The following is a 23,962-nucleotide window of genomic DNA, read 5'->3' as shown; positions in this document are numbered from 1 at the left end:
TTCATGATTTCATTCTTTTTGGTCATGTGCTTTGGGGCTATTCCTCCTCCTAACATCCAAACTCAATTTACAACCATAGTTCACCCAGGCCCAATGTAGGCCTCTATTCCGACCCTATTGTACAGACAAGGAATTGAGTCACCAAGAGACTAGGGTCCATATTTTCAAAGGTGTTTAGGTGCCTAGCTTCTACTGATTTTAGTGGGGCGGAGGCACCCAAATACCTTTAAATCTGGCCCTAAGTGACTTGCCCAAGGTCACACAGAGATTCTGTGACAAAGCAGCAAACTTAACATGGGGTTTCTAAGTAGGGTTGCCAATTTTGCTTGGATGTATTCCTGGAGGTTTAACCACATGACATAATCCTTAATTAAAAATTAATCTTTAATTACTGGAGACTCCAGGACAATCATGGAGGGTTGGCAACCCTATCTTTAAGTCCCAATCTAGTGCCCTAAGCAGGGCCGGCGCAACCCATTAGGTGACCGAGGCGGTTGCCTAGGGCACTACAATTTGGAGGTCGGCGACCGCGGCAGCATTTCAGCGGCGGGACCTTCCGCTGCCTCTGTGGGGGGCGGCATTTTGGGGCGGGACCTTCCGCCGCCTAGGGCGGCAGAAAAGCTGGCGGCGCTCCTGGCCCTAAGCACTGGACCACCGTTCCCCTCCTTGCTACTCCCACTGTCCACTGTATTCAGTGGTTACTGTAGTTCAGGTGTTACAACAAAAACCCCCTCCAGATTGGAAACTTAACTCACAAGTGAAATGGGAACAAAATCAGGCCTTAATCCCCTGTCTTTATTCTGATTTTTAATAAAAAAAAGTAGCCGCATAGCATAATTACCTACTCCTCAAATACGTCCTTGTCACCATTAGCCCAAACCTCCCACCAAATCCAAAGGCGTTAGTTAATGATGTTCTCATTGCTACACACACATCACTCACATAATCAGTGTTGACTCTGCACAAACGAGGAAATAAACCAAATCAACAGCTATATTAATATATCAGCTCCACTGAAAGCATAGGAAAAATGCAATGTTTGCAAAAGGGGGGAGGGAATTGATAGGACAAGGAATTTTATTGTGGCACGTTTGAGAGTAGCGCACACAATGGAGAGTGAATAAAGTCCATATAAAAATACCTGGCAGCACTCCCTTTAAATCTGTCAAGGTGCGAGATTCTTATTTGAGTTGATTTACTGGGTCTTACAAGGAAGCAATCATTATTAATCCAAATAACTCATTCCCACCCTGTGTATGAAAGCAGAAGTTAGATGAAGGTCACAGAGAAGAAATGATAAAACGTCAGGCATCTTGAGCTGCTTTACCTTTATTAAGAAGCACATTTTGTCAGGAAGCGGATATTGCAAACGCTAATAAATATGAGAGTTGGATTCTTCACAATGCAATGCTCATGCTTTGCATTGGATTCACCCGTACTGGCGTTGCTAAGGAGCTGATGAATGAGGCAGGGAAGGTGGATTTACTGGCTTCCTTTTTACTAAGGGATATTGTAACAACAGGCATTGTGAATTCTGTTGATGGTAGAGAGCAAAGTAAGGACTTGGGTAAATGTTTCAAAAATGCCTGTGTGACCTAGGCATTTAATTATTATTTTCTAAAGGGACTTAGGAGACTTTTGAAGGTGAGACTTAAGCACCTCTGAACATTTTACCCCTTGTCTATAGTTGGCATTTGCCCCGATTCAGCCATTGGTGTCCAGCACCTATTTCTGTTTCAAGCAGGATGTTCAACTAAAACAAATGGTGGCTACCCTGGCTGCTAGCCATTGATTCCTGAGTCCCCAAAATAGACAAAGCCTGACAGACAAAAGCCCAAAGGAGTCCCTGTAGACATTTGGTGAGGCTTGTGAAGAAAACAGCTCCATCTTTTGGCTTGATAAGCAAGTATGTAACCAAGACATTTGCTACAAAGCACACTTCCATCCAGAATTAGAAAAGTGGTGTCAAAGACAACAGGAAGCTATTTACCAATGTTGAGAGTGCTGCCACGCCAATACCATTAGATATGTCCATGAATGCTTTTGAGTGGGAATTACCACCAGATGGTCTGCCACCAACAAACGTTAAGAATTCTGGGGCTGCATGGTGGAATGTGGATAACTTGGTGACAGGTCACCTTAGAAATAACTAAGATGCACTAGGTTCTGCAGAAAAGTGGTATAAAGTGGTCTTTGGATTTTATGTTCTCTTTTTTTGTGTTTTTTGATGTTTGTTCTTCATTTTTTTGTTTGTTTTTGGTTTGGTTTTTGTTTGTTTGTTTGTGTTTTTTTGCCTCCGGGAATCATTTATGGGCCCATAATACTGTGAGATGAGAAGACTATATTTTTTGTTGTTCCAGCCTCATAAATGCTGCCTTGAGGCATTCAAAAGCCCCTGAAGAATATAAACATCAATACAACCAATATCACCTCCCACACACCCCCAGGAATTGTTTACCACACGCAAAAAGCTGCACAAAAAACACACAAAGTTAACTTAAGGCAATCAAGGGCCTGTTCTTACTCCCAGTGAAGACCATGAAAAACTCTCGACAGTGAATTGGAGATATATTTTCCAGAGATGTTGTTCGCCAACATGTGAACAGAAATATTATCAGAGGAAGTTTCATTGATACATTGACAGTGAGATAATTAAAGCCTCCTCAAGTTCCAAATATGTTGGCAGCTGCAAATCCATTCAGCAAGTACCATTCCAGGGTCCCGACGCTCTCCTTCTGTGGAACTGTTGCATATTATATTACACTTGTAGAAAATAAAGCTTGATAGAGCACAGATTCCCTCCCAAGAATGACTATTCAGAGGTAATCCATTGGCAAATGTGCAGGAAGTGGTGTCAAGTTGCAGTTCTTCAGTCCCCATAGAACACCTGTACAGACTCAGAATGAACAAGATAGAATGTTAACATAAGAACAGCCTAAGGTCCATGTAACCCAGTATCCTGTCTTTGAACAGTGGCCCATGCCAGATGCCCCAGAGGGAATGAACAGAACAGGAATCATCAAGTGATCCATCCCCTGTCGGCCATTCCCAGCTTCTGGCAAACAGAGGCTAGGGACACTATCCCTGCCCATCCTGGCTAACAGCCATTGATGGACCTATCCTCCATGAACTTATCTAGTTCTTTTTGGAACCCTGTTACAGTCTTGGCCTTCACAACAGCCTCTGGCAAGGAGTTCCACAGGTTGACTGTGCGTTGTGTGAAAAAATACTTCCTTTTGTTTGTTTTAAAACTGCTGCCTATTAATTTCATTTGGTGACCACAAGTTCTTGTGTTATGAGAAGGAGTAAATAACACTTCCTTATTTACTTTCTCCACACCAGTCATGATTTTATAGACCTCTATCATATCTCCCCTTAGTCGTCTCTTTTCCAAGCTGAAAAGTCCCAGTTGTATTAATCACTCCTCATATGGAAGCTGTTCCATACCCCTAATCATTTTTGTTGCCCTTTTCTGAACCTTTTCCAATTCCAATATATCTTTTTTGAGATGGGGCATCCACATTTGCACGCAGTATTCAAGATGTGGGCTGTACCATGGATTTATGTAGAGGCAATATGATATTTTCTGTCTTACTATTTATCCCTTTCTTAATGATTTCCAACATTCTGTTAGCTTTTTTGACTGCCGCTGCACATTGAGTGGATGTTTTCAGAGAAGCATCCACAATGACTCCAAGATCTCTTTCTTGAGTGGTAACAGCTAATTTAGACCCCATCATTTTATATGTATAGTTGGGATTATGTTTTCCAATGTGCATTACTTTGCATTTATCAACATTGAATTTCATTCACAAATCCTGAAGAGGCAAATATTTGATAAATCCATGCTTCCGATGCTATACACTCCAATTAAAAGTTGTTTTCAGAGAAGACACAGATGTGTTACACGCTACCTTGGTGTAGTTTTGGTTTTAACGTTTGGCTAATTTTTGAAACAGACAAAGCAAGAGATAAGACTAACAGCAGCCTATTCCACAATTAATTGAGCATCACAAAGCAGTAGTGGCAGACATATTACAAAAAAAAAAAAAAAACTTTCAAAAATGCCCAATAATAGATTTGCACTATAGGAACTAAAGATAGGAGAAGGTTGATAAGTCCTGCATGATAGACTATATGGGATATCAGCAACTAAACAGAAGAAGCTGGTAGCTCAGATGCGGAAGTCTATGTGCTAAGCAGTAGAAAATTATAGGTCCTGAATGGGAGTCTGTGGGATATCAGTATGGGATATAAGGAACTAAACAACAGAAGCTAAGTCCTGTGCAGTAGTCTATGGGATATCAGTAGGAAATAGGTGTGGTCTGCCTCTTTAAGAGTCAGGGGCCTCAGGACAGCCAGCTCGGTTCTGTTATCAGACCCAGCTGGGGGAGGGATGAGGTGGTGATTCTAAAGGGCTGAGAGAGCTCCGCTGAAGAAGCTGCAGGAGAAAGAGGGCAGACAGCCAAGAGAGGAGCTGCAGGAGAGAGGAGGGCTTCCGCAGGAGTCTCTGGAGCAAGGGAAATCAAGGGAAGGGTGCGTCCTCCTTTCAGCCCCGAGGGTGCATCTGCATTTGAGCTAGGAGGTGAGATTCCCAGCTGGCGTTGGTGTACCCAAGCTAGTGCCCCAAAATACTAGAGTGTCTGCAATGGCATAGGCGGCGGCTTGGGCTAGCCACCAAGTGCGTACCCAGGGGGTCGGGCGGGATTGTACTCAGAGGGGCTAGCCCGAGTGGCTGCCCGTGCTGCCACAGAGGCAATGCTGGTTTAGGGGCTAGCCTGAGCACATCTATGTGAGCTGGGAATCACACCTTCCAGCTCAAATGTAGACGCATCCTAACAAAGGCAAGGGGAAAAGCTGCAAAAGACTGTCACCCGGGGTAGGGTGGGGGCAGATTAGCTGCTTTATGTGTTTGCTCTTTTTGCCTAACTTCTATATTTGAACAATAAAACTGTGCCCAAAAAGAGACTTGGGCCTGGCAGCGAGTCCTTCTTGGGAAGGTCAGGAGACCAAACCTGAGTGAGGGGAAATAGAGGCAGCAGCTAGCCGGAAGCCAGGCCAGGCAGGCGAAGTTGCAAGAAGGCAACTGTAGGCATGCCCTAGCTGCCTCTGGATGTTACTCTCACTCAACTGAATCAGAGCTGTATGTGCATTTTCCTGGCTGTGAACCAGATGGTCTTTATAGGCAGAATGTTGGAAGTAACAGACTCTCAGCCAGCAAGTGTTGGGACGGCTGCAGGGGCCTTGTGCTTATCCTGTTTACATTGCTCTGTAGCAGCTTGTCGGAATGAGTAAGGAAGGACATTGATGGGGCTTATGAAGTGATTACCAGCCAGCCTGTCTTAGACACAATGCACAGCTTCAACGGCTTTACCACAGAGAAAATGGGGAGATCCGCAGAGCACCAGCAGGACTGAGAAGACCTCCTTGGGGAATAAGAATCCTAGGTATTTGACTCCTTTGTAGCTTTGTGCAATCTGTGAAGAATGGCCAAGCGAGCACTAAATTGGATGTGAAAGTTAATCTTCATACACTGGGAGCAGAAAAAATAGAAGGAAAAATAAACTTTGCTGGAAGATATTTTGGGGTCGTTTGGAGCCCTGTTTTTAACTGTGAGGGTGAAATGCCAGAGCTGGAGCTACTGTGGAATTTCTTTGATGTTTGGGCTGTATGGCATTGCCTATATACTGCGGTGACATTAATCAGGTTTGTTATATCCTGTTTTTCAAGTGCATAAAAAGAGTCTTGTGCATCTCACCCGTGCAAATTATGTCCTACAGTAAGCAGCCCTGTTCTGAGGAAATGTAGCTCTTATGCATTAGTTCCCTGAAGGGTGTGGGCGGTAGTTAGAAAAAGCACTAAAGGATCTGAAATTGTTTAGTACACACAGTTAGTTGTTCTGCTTGCCTGTCTGGAGCACAGTCACTTGTATCTGACAGGACAAAATGTAGTGGTACAAAATGACTAGTGGTCCAATATTGCTTTGATATAGAAATTAGAGTTGGCTAGAAAAGTGAATTTCCATTTTGCAGAAAATTCCCGGCTTTTGACATTTTGTTCCTCGTTGGAGCAAAATATTGACATTGCGGAATTTCCTGTGAAATGGAACAATGAATTTTGGTAGCTGGCACACCAGATGGGCGGACCGGTCAGCCTGGTTTACATCAAAAGTTTTGATGTAATCGACATGTTCCTGTGGAATGTCTCAATTCTATTTGATCAGCATTTTCTTAGGGGGAAAAATAGTTTATAGGAAAATTTTTGACCATCCGAAGCTCTTGATTGGGTAAAACACCAAGAGTAAGAACTCAATGTGCTTGTCTGGCTGGTTGTTGCTCATATGCTCAGGGTCTAATTGATTGCCATATGTGGGGTTGGGAAGGAATTTTCCCCCAGGTCAAACTGGCAATGACTTTGGGAGTTCTTTGTCTTCCTCTGCAACATGGGGCGTGGGTTGCTTGCCAGGATCATCTGGTTATATCTGACTTAATCAATTCCCTGCCATTGCATGGGCCTCGGGCATTGGTGCACCTTGGTCCCTCCTATTCTCTGCCTGTGTCACATAATAGTTTAGTCACCGCAGGACTGTAATAGTTTGATCTAATTTTGGTTGTTGGATTTAGTGGGTGGGTGCTTTTGGTGGCCCAGGATGTACGGGAGGACAGACTGGATGATCTGGTGGTCCCTTCTGGGCTTAAACTCTGTGAAATTGCATTCACAGTCCAATTTGATGCAAGCTGTAGTGGCATTGGTGGTACCTTTGATTTTCTATTAAGTATATAAGAAAGAGGGGCAAACTACTTCAGATAAAATAACACTTGCTCCCATTCCGCAAAAGAAAAAAGTGAGAAAAACTTTGACTTAATTTTCATTAATTTTGACTAAATATTTTTCAATAACTATAGCCCTGATCAACATTTCAAAATTCAATTAAAAAATAAAATAGGGAACATTTAAAAAAAAATTCAAAAACATTTTGCATTTACCCCCCTTCTTTTGATCAGCTATTTTTAAAAATGAATGTATAAAATGTTAGTTGTTTCTACTTCATTAGCAGGAAATCTCCAATTTTGTCATTGGTTTTGGCAAGGGAAAGAGAAGTGGTATGTGAGATGTTAGTCATGTGACTTCCACTCATGCTTTCTACGCATGGCTGGTTCCCCGTATGAAACAGTATGAAGACTTTTGGGCCAGTTATAGAAATATCCTAGATGGAAAAATCAAATTTTCTGCAAGTGAATTTAACAGTATATCTTTTAATTAGTTACATTTGTTGGATAAAGATACTGTTATGCCCTCTCTTTTGGGATGCACAAAACACTTCTCTGCCAATCCCACTCCTAAAAACAACAATGAAAAGTGTAGTGTGTTGCTATTTAATTAAATTGCAGCAAACCTAAGCTCTTTCACAGCAGCTTTTTTACAAACAAATGTACAATAGAAATGCATTTTGGTTTTAGCATCTCAAGTGTTTTGTTTTAACAATCCATATCTGCATTACAAATGTGTTTATGAAAGTCTGTAAGTGCTTCTTGCAATGATAATAGTTTTGAAAAGATATGGTTGTTAGATGGTGTGAGTTTGAGTGGTAATAGTATTTAGATATTGCAGTTTTTATATAAATATTATCCACAGTCCTATTATTTACGTAGGGATGTGCACAGACCCCGGTCTACCACCTATTACAGTCTTTAAGGCTGGCATAAACAACTCAAAATGGATTTAGGTTTTGTTACAAGCTGCAGGTTTTTTTGACAGGGTAACAAGAAAGAAAAGCAGAACTTCAGAGGGAGGGACAACCCTCCAGTGCTTTGGAGGAGCCTTGAAAAGCTTGCAGCTAAATTTTCAAAAGTGATCACTGGTTCTTGAGGACCTGATTGACCAAGGTGCTGAGCACTCTCAGCTCCAAATGGCATTGCATGTCCTCAACACCTCTGAACATTCAGGCTGAAATACCCCAAAGCTGCACTCCCCAAATCAATGACCACATTTGAAAATGTTGGTGTTAGCATCTAGACAAAACCAGAGATAGGTTCTGATGATGTAAAATCTCATGGGTGTGTGTGTGTGGGGGGGGTACTTTTCCCTACTGTCTGACCCTTTTTGACATTCAGACATGTCAGAGCTTTCTTCCATTGGGTAAAAATCACAGCCCTTTTGATGTGAAAGGTCTTGTCATTACTTGACTCCGTTCATCTTAGTGGATTTTAAAGTGCTTTACAGGCTTGACTGATTCTGCTAAAAATCTGGGTCTGCTCCTGCCTTCTTTTCATTTGGGGTGCAAATGTGGGGTCACATTGCATTCAATCAGAAATCACCAGTGGGGCAAAATTTGGCAAAAGAACACACAGTAATATTGCCACAACTGTTTAGGACAGAGTGAAGAATGTTATATCCAACTGAAGGGTACTTGTTTAGACACCAGAGTTAATGCCTCTTGTATGTACAGTTCAGGGGATTTCGGTTTTGTCTGAGGAATGGTGATAACAATGTATCTTAACACCTTACTGGGGCATTGGTACAATATTACAGCTGTTGACATAACTCAAATACTCAATCATGAGTAAAAATACTGATTTCTGTGCATTGCTTGTATACAAAATATTAGCCACCAGGTATTTGTGAAAATGTCCACAAATCCTGAAAGTTTCATGAATTTCAGCATTCATCCGTACATTTTATAACAGAAGTTTGTCATCCAGTCAGGGAATGAGAAAATATCCTGTGACTTGGGTAACCAAATAACACACTGCACATAGCAAATAGCCTAAGTGAACAGTTTGGCTGATTTTTTTTGCATAATAGGTTGCTTGCAAACTATTCATTGGGTGCTTGCCAGAGATGAGGGACATTTGCAGAAATCAGTATTAGTTTGCAAACCATTCACAAGCCGAAATAATGACTAAATTCACTGTGGATATTCTCCAGAGTGAATAATTCCCCAGCTCTATTCAAAACAGACACCTAGGGAAGAGTGTCCCCTACTTATATGAGTCACTATGACCTCTTCTGGCCGTATTTGAGCTTTTCCCTTGAGATGTCTCCAATGGCCCCAACATTCTTTAGCTTAGGACAGTGATTCTGATACTTCTATGTACCAGGATCCATTTAGCAATATGGGAAGGGCAGTACAGTCACAGATTGATACCTGTTGGCAACCCCCAAGTTGTGAGAAAATCTGACAAAATCAAAGCTGGAGATCATACGTCTAGCCATTTTCAAAACACGTAATGTAGGGAATCTGGATTTCTGAATAAAAGGAACATTTTTAATGTGAATTTAAATGCTGACAGTATAAAGGTGGAGTTTGAGAACCTTTTCACCAGACGTCAGACCCCTGGTTGTATTTTTAAAATAATTTGGTGTATATTGTGAATGTACAGAGAAATGACCTTTATTTGTTCCATGTATCTCAAATGTGGACAGGACAATATACATATGCTGGGCTACCCATTCTATCTGGGTAAGAGTTGTTGATTGTGAATGCTATGAAAGCCAAACAAGCACTTAAGGATTGTCAATCATGTATGCCATGAGGCATACAAATACTACAGTTATTCACATTTGATCAAAACTGGTGCAGTCATTTGCACATCCAGATGAAAATGCATGTGCAGGTGGCTTGCACAAATGTATTTAATCTTTAAAAAAAATTGCTACATGTCATCCTTGCAATGTAATGAGCTTGTGATTCAGATATTTTTAAACAAAAATGTCACATTGTTTTTGAATAAATCATGCAACTGTCTCCAGCTTTGATATGGTAACATGCCAGGAAAACTCTATACCATCCAATCAGTAAGACAGTACTTTCTAGTGCATTATTTTTATTCTAATGCTATAATACAGCAAGCCCTGCAGTGCATTGACTCATGCAGCTTCTTCCATCTCTTCATCACAGCAGTCAGCTCTTTCCTAGCCTGTGCGAGCTGCAAATCCGATTTAGTTTAAAAGCAACGTCAGCCACAATATCTTTCTGCTCACAAACCATGTTTCTCTAATATATAAATATTGTTGGGTTGTAATTGGGGGTCTATTAAAACCTGTTTGGATAGCAGAGCATAAGGTGGTTCAAAGTTGGAGGGAACAAATACAAGTTTTACACAGTAGGCTTCAGAATCCAAAGTCTGACTTTGACTGGAGGCTTTTCGGATCTCAAGGCGAGACCTCGTCTCTGATGCTCTGCTCTCCTTGTGCGCTTGAGCCCCGTGCCCGTATGGAGAGCAGAATGTTGGAGTCTAGAACGACTTTGAACTTCTCAGAGAGGAGGTCCTCTCACAAACCTTTCTCCTCTGAGTAGGGGGGAGGATTTGTAGGTAGGAAAACCCCAGGGGGCGCTGTCATTCTGTTAGTCATACATGTATGATTTCCCTGGGAGTTCCTTGGGCCAGCTGGCTATGCAAAGGACATTTCCTCTCCCTTTGCTTTGCAGACAGAGCTTCTAGTACTATATCTGAATCAGTGCACTCCACTGCATTGTATGGGTCGGGGGGGGCTCAAAAAAGCTCCTTCCCTTCCTTGGATGATCTGCAAAAAGGCTGGCTGTAGTCGTTGCAGTGCAGGGAAAATTTTTGTTGTGCGTTCTGGAGGACACATGTTGCTCCAAAGGGGATAGGGAGGAATTATGCAAATAAACCCAACCCTCCCTTCTCCAATGAGTGGGGAACAGTCAGCATCATCTGGCCTGGGTAGCCTGCACACATACCCTGTGTACTGGGATGCTTGAGGGCCTAGGCCTGCATCTATAGCACCAATGCGGCTGTGATCTTCCCCCATTTACCTGACTGTGGCGTTTATGTTTAGTCGAGGTGGACGTGCATGTAATCTAGTGAACTGAGGCTGAAAGTGGCAGCTAGGATCTCTTGAGTTCTCATCCTGGCTCTGCCACTGTCTCACAGAACAGCCTTGGACAAACTACTTAACCCACACCATCTATTTTCCCATCTGTAAAATGGGAGATAATAATCCTCATTTACCACATAGCACTGTTGTGATGGTTCATGAGTTGGTTATTGTTTATACAGCACTTTGGAGATGTAAAGGGGTACTCTGATTATTCTGTTGTTTAACATCACTTGAACTTGATGCAGAAAGCAAAGATTCCTAAAAATGCTCATCTATCTAATCAAATCTAATTTAAATGGGATTTGAGAATCTAACTCCTCTAGGCACCTTTGGAGATCCCAGCATAAATTAACAAGTGATTCTATTGCCTAGATGCAGTGCTGGTAGATGCTGCAGAACAGATTGGTAGATCCAGTACTATTTTATTCCAGTAAATACCAATAAAGGTGGATTTCAGCAGTTCTAGGTATGTTTAAAATGGTTTCCCCATTCTAGGGGGTATATTGCTTCATCCGATGGGCGGGCACTTCAGATGGCAAAGAATTTTTTTTTTAAAGTTGGCAACATTTGTTTGCTTCAGCCAAAATAGAATGATTTCTGTCCCTGCGGGTCTCTGTCTTTTCACAGATAAGGATTTCTCCTGGCTACACCATTAAAATATTTTATGGAGCACAGATGTTCTCTTATAAAAGATGTCAGGCTGCCTCATAATATCCCAAGGCCTTCAATCGGGGTGGGAAACTGTAGATGAGTAGCAGCATTTTCAGGAACACCTAAGTGACTTGGGAACCTAAGTCCCATTGACTGAATTAGGCTCCTAAGTCACTTGGGTGCTTTAGAAAATTTTACTCAAGGGTCTTTTTTTATCTTAAAAAACATTTTTGTAAAAGGTTTTTTTTAATTAGTTATTAGGTGGGGCAAAGATAATACATATAGCAAGCTGTTAATGGAGCAAATAAAAGCTACAAGATTCTGTTGCTCCATTCCCTGAACTGTATTGAGACAAATGCCAGTACTTACTTTTTTGCAAGTTTCTAAAATCCACAGTAACTGCAAGGAGTCAGTTCTAGCTCATGTATAGTTATGTTGCTGATTCACATTGGAGGCTAGACCAAATGGGTCTCATTTAGTTCCATCTCAGGAGTGAGAAAGGTTGGGATTCTCTCTTAGGGTTGCCCCAGTTTTGGTTGGATGTATTCCTGGAGATTTCATCACATGACATAAGCTTTAATTAAAGATTAATCTTTAATTCCTGGAGACTCCAGACCAATCCTGAAGGGCTGGCAATCCTATTCCCTCTCTCTCTCAAGACAAGGGAGAGCTAGATGGAGAAACAGAAGGTCCTGCAGGGACAGACTCTATGAGCATCCAGCTCTGGGACCATAAGCATTAGGGACAAGTTGAAAAGTGGGGAAAAATAGTAAAAGGCTCAGGATAATACATCCTATTTCCATTGTCTGAAATAACGTCAGATCAGCATGATGTCTCCTAGCATGATGACTAATTAAAGCACAGAATGTATACAAATACTTCCAGACTGCACACCATTATGTTGTAATGCCCCTCCTTTATTGGAGGTCATTAATAGGAGAGAGTTGGTTTAGAAGATGAGGTGACACTTTTTCGGAGTACCCAGGACTGAGAGTCACCATGTCATCCTCCTGCCTCAGCAAGAGAGAGAGACTCACTGGTGTTAAATAAACTGGATGTCTGCTCCCTGACATCCCCAGTGTGTTAGCCATGCAAGTAATTTCCTCAGGGCTCCAGCAGCCCTTACGTTGCCTAGCAGGTTAACACTCTGCATACTCCAGGCCTCAATCCCAGTTTAGTTGGGGGGTTCTCATCCCTCTTCCGAGAGCTGGACAAAGTTCAGTATCTTTGCAAGAGCTAGTCTTGCTGTCTGCAATTTATGCTTCTTCCAGCCAGCAGCAGCTTCTCAAGGCTCTGTCTCCTGAGCCTCCCCCAATTTACTGTAGCCACCTGTTGCCCTTTATAGGGAATTTCCTTTCAGGTGGGGCTCTTCCTGTAATTAGGGCTGGTTTAACCCCAGACTCTCCAGCCTCTGGGGCAAGCCACCCTGTTACATTGAAGGTTAAGACTTTAAGAGATACTGAGTAAGGAGAATGGAAACAGAAATGACCACATCAAAAACCAAAAGGTATAACATGCTTCTTAGAGTCTAAACCCCATGTCTAATGTGTTTTCTCACCTAAAGCTTCCAACCAGGACAGGTTGGGATCCCATTGTTACGAATTTAATTGCACTGCCCGGCGTGCAGAATGACAGGGTTGCCCTTGTCCCCCAGCTGTAATCCAAATTAACCTTTGAAGTACAACCCCAACAAAGCTCTTTCCCCCATGCTGCTCTCTCCTGCCTGTTGAGTCTGCATTTCGCTCACACTGGTGATTATGAATGAGACAATGGACATTTCAATAGATAGATGCATAAACATCTTTGGTCAGGCAGGAAACAAGTTTCTCGCCTCTGCTGGAGAGTAACACCTTGATACAAATGATAAGGACATCCTTTCAGTATAGAGACATAACCTCTTAAAATGTCATCAGTCCATACATTTCACAATGACATTAATGACCAGCATGATCCTGGCTTTCATTAAGATCTTACATGGCACTCTTTATGCTACGATGGTAGTAACGTGTTAAAAGTAGTGAGTTTGTTCGTCTTGATTGGAGTTGCTGACACAGAGTAGTGAACCCTTTGCCACTTGGCATTGAGGGGCTCATAGGGAAACAGATGACAACCTCCTTACTAGCTATAGTCCATGAGAGGTGTGTGGCAAAGAGAGGAATCTCAGGCTCACTTGTGGGTAGCAGCTTTGTGCAAAGAGAGCTGATGGGAATGTGATGGAGAATTGAACTGTGAGTAAAGTGTGTGGACTTGATCTCTCTCTGTCTCTCACTGCTGTGAATAGGTCACTGTGATCAATGGAGTTACACTAATCTACAGCTGGCGTAAGTTAGAGGAGAATTAGGCCCTCTTGCGTCAAGCCGTCACCTTCACTCTGTCCCTATATTATATTATGATGGGTTAATTACACCATGATTTAAAACCGGACATGTCTTGCAGAGCAGAGTTGAACATCCTCTGTATCTGATCTGCCACCTCAAACACTAAAAAAAGCCATTGGTTTGCTAATTAGAAAAATAAAGTTTCATTCTGATATTAGTCACAGACCATGACTGGGTTTCAATTATGTATTTTTTTTCTTTTAGCTGGATAAGGGTAACGAACAGATCCTTATCGAATAAATTGATCTACTTTGTTATACTGAACACACTGTGTGCGCTGATGAGAAGCTTTGCCTCTCTCCCTATGCTGGAGATTTTTGGATTGTCTTCCGTGGGGAATTTATAGAGGGAGCTACAAAAGGTCACTTGAAGTTGGCCAGCATCTGTTTCTACATTTGCATTGGAATAGTTGAGTTGAATCAAAGAGTTTGCCCTGCTCTTGAGTTCAGGCCAACTAGGCCTACTCTCCCGCCAGACTCTGACTGTTATGCTCTGGATGAAGAGTGAATGGGAAGGAAAGATGAGCATTTGCTGCTACTAACCCTGCAGGGAACTGGAACTTTTCAGGCTGGTCATGAATTTTTCGATAAAACTTTTTTTTGTTGGAAAATACATTTCGATGAATTTCTCAGTTCAAACAATTAGGGGGGGAAAGGGCTGGAAATTGTTGAAACATCCCATTTTGACCTTTTCTAACTGAAAAATTCTGCTTTGTTTTGTTTTTCAGTTCAAAATAATTTTTTGCTTGAAGTTTAAGCTATTTGTCATTTAAAAACAAATCAAAGATAAAAATCAAAACAAAACATTTCCAAAATACCTAAATGACCAACACCAACATTTTTCTTTGGACTTTTCCTTTGCAAAAATCTTTCAAATATTTTGACTCTTTTTGTCCTGATTTGAGATGGGAAATTTTTTTGAAATCTCAAAATTTTTCTCTGGGCAGGAAATATGTTTCTCATCTCTAGTCATAAGTGCCCAGTGAGTTTCTTAAACTTAAAGTTACCATCTCAGACCAGGCTAGTGACCAGACCCTACTCACCTAACTCAAGTCCACTTGACTTCAGTGGGACCACTTTCATGAGTAAGGTGAACAAGATTTACCCCCAAATCACTCTGAACTGGGATTTATTTTCTAACGTAGGTGAATGAAACTAAGGTTACAGTGATGAATGTGCATAGAAAGGAGAGCATATGCCCCGAGCATTGAAAGTTAGTGCTTTATCTTTAGCTGCTGTCTAAATTTCCGTAATAGCATCTCTGAGGTCAAAAGGGGGGAAAGAAGGCAATGGGAATGGTTGGACTAGGAATCTAAAAGCATTTTCAATAATCCTCTAGGACAATGAGCAGAAAAGAGAGGGGAAGAACGGTGGAAAGGAAAGGGCGCGTCTCATATTTCGGGGCATTTTTGTGTTTGTTCTGAGACAAAGCAGGGCGAATTCTATAACAGCACGGCTAGGGCCTCCTGCCATGCAACAGCAAAAGAGCTGGAAGGCTGGAAACGGGACAGCACCTAGCTGTCCCGGCGATGCACACAGAAAATGGGAGATGTGGGCAGGGGCCCAGAAGGCAGGTCGGTGTGATTTTCTAAACTAAAAGCTTCTGCAGTGATAGAGAAGAGCCCTAAAACAGCGCTTTAAGAATCGTTTCCAGCCTTCCATTAGCAGTGAAAGTGTTTTGACAGCCTTGGGAGTTCCACGCGCAGATCTGCAGCAGGATGTATTCCTAAAGCTGTAAGTACCTTGGAAGAAATGAGCATTTGAGAGGCTGTGAGCGCTTTGTCTTCTTGGAATTGTATATATGATCATCTGACCGAGGCCGTTCAGGCAGATTAAAATGAGATGCTCAGCAAGGCTTTGGGTGCTGTGATACGCTTCAGGGATTGCAGTATGAGCTTCACCTCCTACTTTAGGATGGTAATTTGTCTTCCTGAGATGTCAGCTTTGTTTTACAGTATCTCCAGGAGCAAAAGAGACATTAAAAAAAATTCTGAGTCTAGACCGAGGTGCAGTGACCCAAGGGGTCAAATGTAATGAACAAGAGGGACTCCAAGAAGGCACGATTGTTTTATGACAGGCCAGGTGAGTCAAGGCTTTGGGTGAATGAGAAACAATTCAGGGATTTGGGGTTCAAAGGAATTAAGGCAAAAATTCTTTTCAACATCAGTCTTACCTGAGGCGCAGGGACTGGCTGCCAAATCAAACCAGCCTTATGAAAAAGTCTGACAGGATTAGACAGAAACTGATAACTTTTCTATAGTGTTTTTTAACCATCCTGTAGAATTTAAGACAGGATTGTATCCCTGCTATTGAATTCTGTTGGATGTGTCATAACCCTATAGGAAGTATCCCATTCTCCATTAATCTATGGGTTTTGGAATAATTTCTACAGAACCCTACTGATTCCACCTCTATTAAATTATATAACATTTCCGTAATAGTGTCTCACAAGTTTAGTTTTGCTGATAATTTGCACTAGCTGAACCCAAGGCATATTCTTCTCATTGCAATAACAAGGTAATATCGACAGTGAAGACAGGTACCTATGGTAGGTATTCTGCTTAAAGAAGCAATGTTGACCATCATCGTGACCATTAGCAGGTGGGTCTACATACTTGTTACAAGGCAATGCTCTGCAGATGATAGAGCATCAACCCAAACGTTGTAAAAGAGCCTTTTTTAATGTTGCTGATCATTCCCCTGATGTTGTTGTGTTCTTGTCAATGCTTGTGTTTCACTTGGTTCAGCACATATATCTTCAGAGCCACTTGCTGTATCTTTGTAGTAATGGAATGAGCCCTTGCATTCTTGGAACCCACCCTTTGACCTTTCGGGGTCCAGAACTGTATTCAGAGATGTTCTGCATTCAGAAACGATCTAGACTTCCTGCACCTTCTGCAACATGTGGTGGGTTGCCAAACAAATAAAAGCAGCAGCAAGACTATTGAATAGCCCCAAGCTTCAGTGCCCACTGCATTAACGTTCTTTGTGCACTAATTAATAAATGAGTATTAAGATGAGAAAATAATGGAGGCAGAGATCTGGGGAACTTCTTGTAAAGAGTCCTGGTGAATTCTCTTTGCCTTGCAGTGTTTCAATAGCCCTTTGCAGCCTAATTGTTTCCTTACAATATTTGACTTTGAATGACCCCCAGCAGCCATATTGCATCTAGGTAATGTGATAGCTAGCTAAGATAATGCTTTCTCTCTCTTTAGGGTAGATAAGTGCTTGCTCATAAAAAGTATAAGCTCTCTCAGTTTTTCAGGTGTACAGACCTTTTAAAAGAAACATTGGACTCATTTTCCAACTCCCCCTTTTAATTAATTCATTCAGTTGTCGTTCATTGGTATTTTTGAAGTTTGACTTTCCTATGTCGTGTTTAAAAAACGCAGGGCCATATGCTTTCTCCCATTCCTCGGAGGGAATGTTGTCCAGTGGTTAGAAATGGGATCATTCGGGAACTCAGAACTCCTGGAGTCCATTTCTGGTTTTATTATTGACCAGTTGTTTGACTAGTTACTGAACCTCTCTGCCTCTGGGCTTGCCCATTGATAAAATGGGGATGATAACAGTGGAAGGGTAGCTTCTCTGGTTAAGGCACTGGACTGAAACTGAGGAGATGTAGATTCGGTTCTGGGCTTAGCCACAGGCTTCTGGTGTGACCCGGGGCAGGTTTCTCGTTCTGTCTGTGCCTCCATCCCACATCTGTAAAACGGGGATAATAAAACTTCAGACCTCAAAGGAGAAATTAGTTAATTCATATTGGTGAGGCACTCAGATACTTACAGGTTGGTTATGAGAGTCTTAGTTAGTGACTGTGAAGCATTTTGGGATCCTTGGGTGAAAGATGTGCTAGAGGGTCAGTTGTTTATATAATTCCCTGTTTAAATTCATTTCACTTGTGTCGCTTTTTCTATGTACTTCATACTAAAGAGGTCATTGGTGCTACATTGCTTCCATTGGTAGTCTTGGTTCTTCTCAGAATGGTCCTGGAGTTTCTATTCTATGGCACATATTGATTTCAGTATATATAGCCCATTGCCTTATAATGTATCATTAAATGGGAGAAGGATCTGTTATGTTATCTTGCTCTGTCTCTTTCAGAATCTCCAGGTGCCAACCTTTTTTATTTTTTTCCTTGCCGCTGAGAAGATAAATTTGGTTTGACATAATTAGTTAATTTTAAAAAAATCAATTATTGTAGTGACTCGAAAGGAGATCCAAGTCAAATGAAGTAAATAAGCGTGGGGTCTATTTCACAGATTTATAGGTGGCAAACTGAAATGTCAAGGGGTCATGCATTCATCTGTCAATTTATAATGCAATTAGACAAGATAATTGAGTAAACTAAGCTTTCACTGATGGCTGAAAAACACGTTAGCCTAATTTCATTTGCTTTGATAACTGTGCAGCATCACTGAAGATGGGCCCAAGCTGCAAAACTCTGATCTGAATCCGGATTTAGAACAAAACTTAAAGGAGCTCTGGTCTGGGGGGTTCTGATTCTGGACCCGTCTCTGCATGCCTCGGGCTCAGCTCTGAACCGAGACTGCATCTTAGGTTTGTGTTGCTTTTCATTTTATCCAAAGCAGGTTAAAGAATTGAAACGATGAGAACAATTATAAATATGAGCCGTGTGCGATTTCTTATTGCAACCCACAAATTATAGAAAGCCTTGAGGGGAAATAATCATACCGGCACTTACATAACAATTTTCATCCTACTATCTCCATGTGCTCTACAAAGGTGGATACATATTAATTTCCTCATTTACAGATGGGAAAACTGAAGTCCAGAGAGGTTAAGTGACTTGCCCAAGATCACACAAGTCAACAGCAAAGTCAGGAATAGAAACTAGGTTTCCTGATTCTGGACCGAGTCCTGTACTCTAGATCCCTAGACAATACTGTTCCCTGGAAATGGACACATATTCTATGAAAGATTATCAAAGTCATGTGGATGACTTGGAAAGGGCCATAAGCAGTGGGAAAGAGATAGAAATTGGGCCACTAATTTGGATTGCTGTGTTTCTCTGGTCCCACGGTCAGTTAGCTATTGAAAGGGTAGAACTGACTGGTCTATGAGAGGGGCTACCAGTCTCTCCGCAAAAGAATTAATGGACACAAATCTGACATCAGGAATCATAATACTCAAAAACCAGTGGGAGAACACTTTAACCTGTCTGGTCATTCAGTGACAGACCTGCGGGTGGCTATATTACAACAGAAAAACTTCAAAAACAGACTCCAAAGAGAGACTGCTGAGCTGGAATTGATATGCAAACTAGACACAATCAACTCAGGATTGAATAAGGACTGGGAATGGCTGAGCCATTACAAACATTGAATCTATCTCCCCTTGTAGGTATTCTCACACTTCTTATCAAACTGTCTGTACTGGGCTATCTTGATTATCACTTCAAAAGTTTTTTTTCTCTTACTTAATTGGCCTCTCAGAGTTGGTAAGACAACTCCCACCTGTTCATGCTCTCTGTATGTGTGTATATATATCTCCTCAATATTTATTCTACTGTGTATGCATCCGAAGAAGTGGGCTGTAGTCCACGAAAGCTTATGCTCTAATAAATTTGTTAGTCTCTAAGGTGCCACAAGTACTCCTGTTCTTTTTGCGGATACAGACTAACACGGCTGCTACTCTGAAACAAGTCAATGCTGGACTGCGAGGCTACAACTGTTTGCTTGCATTGTGTTTTTCCTCTGAGTGACTTGTAAATTGGTAATCTTTTCAGAGTTGTATGCAATTTTAACCTTAACATTTTCTGACTGAACACAATTAAAGAGGTGGAATCAAGTTAAATTTAGCCCCAAACTTAAGTCTTGTTTAAGAACCACCAGCTTTTATAAAATCTAAAGCAAATGCTGTCCTAATGTTTCTCCCTTTATGGAATGGAAATAGTGATTTATTAACAATAAAAACTCACTCCCTGCAGTATTTGGAAATTAGAAGTCACACCCTTGTGCTTGGGCATAAGTATTTGAATGTGAAATTGAGAAGAAACTGATTAGTGTGGTTTGTTGTCCATTAGCCCAGCTGGAGCTAGGAGGAAAATACAAATAAACAATATAATAGTGGGGAGAAATAATTTTTCAAAATGATTTAAGTTTTAACAATTTAAGGCTGAATAGAAGCCTTAAACTATTGAAGAGCGAAGGTAGAGTACGCTATTCCTTGTGTGAGTCAGGGCATGTTGAAGCCCAGACAGCTGGGTCTAGTGGGCTTGACTACAAAATATAATCTGCAATACTCAACCCCCTAGACAGGTGTGATGACAATACCTAACATATCTGCAAACACCTCCATAGTGACCCCTTCATACTGTCTGCTTTCAGTTACCTGCAAATTAATTGCACCAGGCAGCTTCTAACATCAGAATTATGTTTACCCCAACAGCCAATCTGTTTCAGTGTAGTGACATTAACATACTATTTTAACATTATGACCGAGAATAGAAGAGAACCATTTCCCACTGCTGTGGTCTCTGGATTAATTCACCAAGCTGTATGTATATTGTCTCACTGAGTTTGTTACTCCAATTTAAACACTGAGCAGGAGCAACCACTGTTCTGTTTGAATTGGGGAGGAGGGGAATGATCTATGAGTCTGAGCCTGAACTCCTTTGAAAATTAGCATTTAAGATCATTATTGCATTTTTCCTTTATGTTTAGATTGTAGGAAACTCTTGGATAATTATGGAGTTCACAGCGCCAAAGCACACAGAGAATTTGTAGTTTTTAAGAGGGTGCTTAAAGATGGGTTTTGTCCAGCATAAAACATGCCATTAAGCTGAAGATAATGCAGTCTCTTTCCTCATAAATACAACTGGGTCTTTTACGGCTATGGAGACTCTAGTCTTGGTTAATAAAAAAACCCCAAGGAACTGAATCAGGATCCTAGCATTCTGATCAGAGTGAAGTGTCACCAGAAACATAGCAGGCAGTAGGATAACTCGGGACCGACAGAGACACAGATGCCCGGCCCAGTAAAAGCATTGATAAGTAACCATCAGAACACTGGGAAGTCAAGGGTACTTCACTACCTCAGCCTCTTTACCTCCTTCTGATAACAGATCTGCTTCCCTACTCCTCTGCTCCTTCCCCAGAGTCAAGTTGTACCCCACTTATCGTGCCTGACTGCCACAACGCACCCTTCCCAGGGTCTGTGGCTCTGGGGCAGCCCCACCATGCCAACTGCCCTGGGGCTGGGGACTCCAGGGCTTCCAAACTTCTGGGCCAGCTGGTCCCTGGGCTTGCTGCTCTGAAGCTAGATAGCTGAGCCTAGGAGGCCTGGGGTCCCCAGCTTCAGGGAAGTCTGCATGGCAGAGCTTCCCCAGGATCTGAAAGCCCCAGCTGCCCAACAGCCTGCCAGGAAACTGGGAAACTGTGATTGGACAAAAGTTCATTGAACCCAAAACAATTCCACCAAACATTTCAGGTTTGAATTGGCATTTTCCTGACCAGCTTTAGTCTGATCCCGACTCTCACTTGGAGGGGCCAAACTGATTTAGGCCATGTTCTAAATCAAGTGTCTAATCAAGACACTGAAGCATGTGCGTAATTTTAAGGATGTGAGTAGTTCTGTTGAAATCAATGGGACTAACATGCTTGTTTGTATTGGGGCCCCAATCACTAGATCTAGACTATATCTTTTGGGGCAGTCAAATATAATTAGCTGTTTCTCATTTCTCCCCAAGGGTGGAAAAACTTCTGGAAACTACCAGATCTGTAGGGCTCTCCACTAAAAGCCCGAATGATGATATACAATGGTATGAACCCTAGAATTTGAAGCTGCTAGTTAATAAATGCTAGAAAGTTACTGTAACTTACAAATTAAAGGCCCTAATTTTCACAGCCAGGCTTCAAGATCTAATTAAAGCTGGTGGTGCAGTTTGCAGTGTTTGGAGAGTGGCTGCCTTGTTTAATTTATCAGTGGAGGTTGCTACCTTAATTTTAAAAAGTAACTCCTGTAATTTTTCAAATAAAAAAACTCAAAGCTGGAAAAAGGTCTCTCCTGCATTTTATTGGACTTAGGAGGGGAACACAAGGAAGTACTGAAGTGTCCTGAGTGTTGAACCACTCACAACCACTTGGACATGTAAACAGTGCTCGTTTGTTTTTCACCTTCCTCCACAGCATGGGGCACAGGTCACTTTCAGGATTAAACTAGTGTAAATGGTGGATTTTCTGTAACTTGAAGTCCTTACATCATGATCTGAGGACTTCAGTAACTCAGCCAGAGGTTGGGGTCTATTACAGGAGTGGGTGGGTGAGGTTCTGTGGCCTGCAGTGTGCAGGAGGTAAGACTGGATGATCGTGATGGTCCTTTCTCACCTTAAAGTCTATGAGTCTATGAGTATTACTGTAGCACATAGGGGTCCAACTGAGATCTGAGCCCCACTGTGCTAGGTGCTGTACAAATTCATAATAAGAGACAGTCCCTGCCCGGATAAAATGCAAGGTGGCAGAAAGGGAGAATTATCTCTGTTTTATAGCCGGAGAACTGAGGCACAGAGAGAGTAAGAGGCTTGCCCAAGGTCACACAGGAAATCCGGGGAGCGATTCCCTGATCGCCAACCCAATGCTTTAACCACAACACCGTCCACCTGCTTGTTTCAGATTTCACAGCCGGAACCAGGTCTGTGCTATGTTAAAGTGGTGTAGCTAATGTGTTTTCCTAGCCTGTGAACAAAGACCCTGAATAAAAAGGCACTTGAAGCTTTGCCCATTGAACTGGAAGGGTTTTGTTCACTAGAATCAGAATAGTTGGCCACCATCATTAAGCTAGGGGCAGCTTTAGAAAAAGATTCTTCTTCCGTAATCTTGTTAAACAACAAGCTGTGAGCCTGAACAGTTTTGCCAGATATTCATAGTTGCGATAGATATGGCAGCCCTTTCTCAAAGAGACAGGATAATTGACGGGTTACTTTGCACCCTCTTGGTTGAAAGAGCATGGTCATAATGTATGAAGAGTAACAGACGGCAGTGCGGGGAGGGGCCCTAATGGCACAAAGTCAGGTGTGGACTAATGCCATTGCAGAGTGAAATGAGATGATATTCAAAGGACTTAATGAAGTCATGGCTTACAGCTGTATCACCCAGCAGCCAGATCCCAAGGGAGGGAGTAAGAAGATCTGGTCTCAGCTCTGCCATGGATTCCTCTCTGTGACCTTATGCAAAAGTCATTTCACCTCCCTGTGTGTCTATAAAATAGAGGTGATCATAATGATCTCCTTTGAAAAATGCTTTGCAATCTACTAACGAAAGGTGCTATATAAGAACTAGGAACTATCACCATCCTCTGTCGATGAAGAGCATTGTATAGCTGCTAAGTGTTAATTATTATTTAAATGGCCTTTTTCTTTTATAATGGGCCAACGTGAAACTCCAGATCCAAACACCCCAAACTCCCTGTTTGAAATCCAGTTCCAAGTGCTGAATGTAAATGATTATTTTTAATAGTTGAGAGAGAACAACTCCCTTCATCTTACGCTGCTTAGGGCTGCTTTCTACTCTAGGCAGTGTGTAAAACTGATAGAGCTGCTGTTGAATTTTTTCCATAATCCTAAAACCCTTGATGTCTCCGCCCCCTCCCTGCTTCACTACAGCGTGTGAAGGACAAAGGCAATACAAATGTACACATATCTTTATCAGCAGAAGCTGGGGGCGGCGGGGGAGGTTGCTTTCTACATTGCAGCCATCTGACTTAGAAGCGACTTTCCAGCCCAGTGTGGTGTCGATCCCAGAGCTGCCATCCTCTGGCATTATTTCAAATCTAAGCGAATGCCTCAGGCTGGCATTACAGAACAAGAGGATGGAGTTCTACCAATGAAAACGTCTCATGATATCTTATTTAAATCAGACTTTCAAATCCAGATTGTGGTATGGCCGTCCCAGGTCCAATGGGCTAGGGCTTAAAGCGGGTCCAGTACCATCCCAAAAGCTGTGAGGCTCCTGCAGACAGATTCTTCCTTCCCAGCCCATCGTCCCTTCTACTCTGTAGCCAGCCATGTGTCGTGCTGCTGCCTGCATCAAACCCACTCTGACTGGGCAGCCTGGTTTCCAAAGAAGCTGA

The 23,962-nt window shown here is 42.1% G+C and overlaps 1 protein-coding gene across 1 annotated transcript in view; it reads left to right on the top strand.

The window, feature by feature from the left end:
• KAZN (kazrin, periplakin interacting protein) overlaps positions 1-23,962 on the top strand; it is a 744,475-nt gene that overhangs the window by 149,736 nt on the left and 570,777 nt on the right. The gene's annotated exons all lie outside the window — the stretch shown is intronic.

This window comes from Malaclemys terrapin, chromosome 19, assembly GCF_027887155.1.
Source record: "Malaclemys terrapin pileata isolate rMalTer1 chromosome 19, rMalTer1.hap1, whole genome shotgun sequence".
Taxonomy (NCBI): Eukaryota; Metazoa; Chordata; order Testudines; family Emydidae; genus Malaclemys; species Malaclemys terrapin.
The sequence above is the reverse complement of the archived record's forward strand: the minus strand, read 5'-3'. Positions and strand labels throughout refer to the sequence as shown.